Genomic DNA, 2,494 nt, shown 5'->3' on the forward strand with positions numbered 1-2,494 from the left:
CTTGGTCGAGCTTGGTATTTTTTTGAATAGGATAAAGTTGGAGTTTGCTATTAGCTACCGAACATTGAGGAGCTAGGTATGTATTCTTGTTGAGACTCTTTCACATCACAGGGATTATGGGTTCACGAGCAGTTCATGTTGCACTTATTGATGCACTGCACTCGGGGGTCGTCTCCTGTTCTTATCAAATATTTCCATGCAATGGGTTGGGATTAAGCACGCTTTGCACCATCATTGAGCACTAGCACGGCATGAGGTCCGTTGCAACTATATGCAGTAAATCTTAGATGCACATATACATGAGAGAGCACCTGTCATTGAGCACGTAGGTTTCTCACATGCACCATTTGGGATGTTCATTACAAAGTTAGGAACCTCTGGTTGAGAGGGTAAGGTGGTTGGGAGAGTTCGAGGGTCGTGAAGGATGCCATCAATTGTGAGAAGGGTTGCTCATATTTGGTCAACATCTTGAGGACCACCATTTTCTAGAATGATGTGAGATTATGGGCCGGTGGAGCGGAGTATATCATATCTTCTTATGAGAGTTGAGAGGTGAGGATAAGGAATTTTAAATTAATAAGGAATTTTGTTTGCATTTTGCATGATGCACGATCACATCTAGATAGGCCAGGCACGATTCTTCAATGCATACATTATTTTGTGTGTAGCATGGATTGATTAATTGCATATCATAGATCAATTGCATTTTTTATCAAATCATGTATGGTTGAGGACGAAGTTCCTTCCAAATCATATTTTTGCTAGGGCACATTGCATGAAAATAAAATTCCAAGAATGCAGGAGGCCGCTATAGCAGTAGCAACGAGAGCAGCTCACATAGGTCAGAAATAAGCTCAGTGAAAGAGAGAGGATCTACCAAAGATGTTCACAAGACTATTTGGGAAGCCTAAACAGGAGCCTGCAACATTGGCTAACTTAGACAAACTAAATGAGACATTAGAGATGCTGGAGAAAAAAGAAAAAGTTTACAGAAAAAATCGCAATGGAAATTTAGAGGGCAAAATAATTCACAAAAGCAAAAATAAAAGAGCTGCAATTCTGTGCTTAAAGAGAAAGAAACTTCATGAAGTGCAAGTTGAGCAGCTTGGGAACTATCAACTGCGCATACATGATCAGATGATGTTGTTAGAAGGTGCAAAAGCTACAACAGAGACTGTGGTAGCTTTAAGAACTGGAGCAGCAGCTATGAAAGCCATCCAAAAATTGACGAACATAGATGACGTGGAAAAAACGATGGATGAAATCAATGAGCAGACAGATAATATGAAGCAAATTCAGGAGGCCTTGTCTATTCCAATCGGTGTGGCTTGCAGATTTTGACGAGGATGATCTCTTGGCTGAGTTGAAAGATCTTGAGGAAGCAGAACTCGAAGATCAAGTGTTTAAACCTGCAAAAACAGTTCCTGTTTCTCGGCTACCTTCCGTACCATCTAAACAACCAATTCAACTGCAAAGGATACCAGTCCAAACAAGTGTTGAAGATGAGGAGCTAGCAGCACTGCAGGCTGATATGGCCTTGTAGTGCAGTATTGCTGGTGTGGTCTGGTTAGAATGTAGACAATGGCACACCTTTAAAGAGCCCCTTACGACCATATGATGGCAGACGACGTCGATGCTTTTCCAGATCAAATGCGAGAGGAAAAACTGGGATCAGACTTAGATGACGAATTCGAGACGGATTATTAACGGACAGAGAAAAAGAGAGAGGATCCTTTGCGCGAACATGGAGAAATCGACTACTAGGTCAGCCGCATCATCACCATTATCGCTCATCCGGAACCTCGAAAGGGCAGCTGTGGGCACCCTCACCCTATTCAATTTGAATGAGGATCACCTTGTGTTCAAAAGAAAAAGGTCTGTTGTCAGCACAACACACAAATTCTAATGAAATCCGTCTTCATGCCGGGCAATGAGGACGCAAAAATCACAGATAGTCATCTGGAGCTGTGTATCATGAGACATCTCACAGATATGAAGTTCAAACTCTAGATCAAAGCACAAACAGGCAGAGAGAGAGCGCAATTTTCTGTTACAAAGGCCTGCAGCAGAAAGAAGAATAAAAAACAAGAATGGGAGGATTATGATGGCGACGCTATGATCCATCTCGTCGTATCTCTCGTGCTCTAAATCGGCTTCCACATCGGCCTTCTATCCGAGTTCCTGCAGGGGCCTATTGAGCTCCTGCTGCCGCTGCTGCCGTCAATGGCTACTTATCAGATGTTCCTGGCTATGCTAGTCGCCCTAGCTTTGCTGATGATCGTGGGAAAGGTCACATTGGTCTTGCTCCACGCTATAGGGCTACCCAGCTAGAGAGAGAGAGAGAGAGAGAGAGAGAGAGAGAGAGAGAGAGGGCAAGGTCGATTAGCCCTCGATATACGTCAGACAGACCTGTGACAGATTGACTCAGGTGGCTTGAGCTTTGCGTTCGATAGCTTAGGAGATGAAGGAGCACCGTGATGTAGAGCAGCAAATA

General features: G+C 43.5%; 1 pseudogene; it reads left to right on the forward strand.

The window, feature by feature from the left end:
- The first annotated feature begins 882 nt into the window (after positions 1-882).
- Positions 883-1,543, forward strand: LOC148021763 (vacuolar protein sorting-associated protein 32 homolog 1 pseudogene; annotated as a pseudogene).
- Positions 1,544-2,494: the final 951 nt, after the last annotated feature.

Source organism: Lygodium microphyllum, chromosome 17 (assembly GCF_053477565.2).
Source record: "Lygodium microphyllum isolate KBCC chromosome 17, Lygodium_microphyllum_v1.1.10, whole genome shotgun sequence".
NCBI classification, from domain to species: Eukaryota; Viridiplantae; Streptophyta; class Polypodiopsida; order Schizaeales; family Lygodiaceae; genus Lygodium; species Lygodium microphyllum.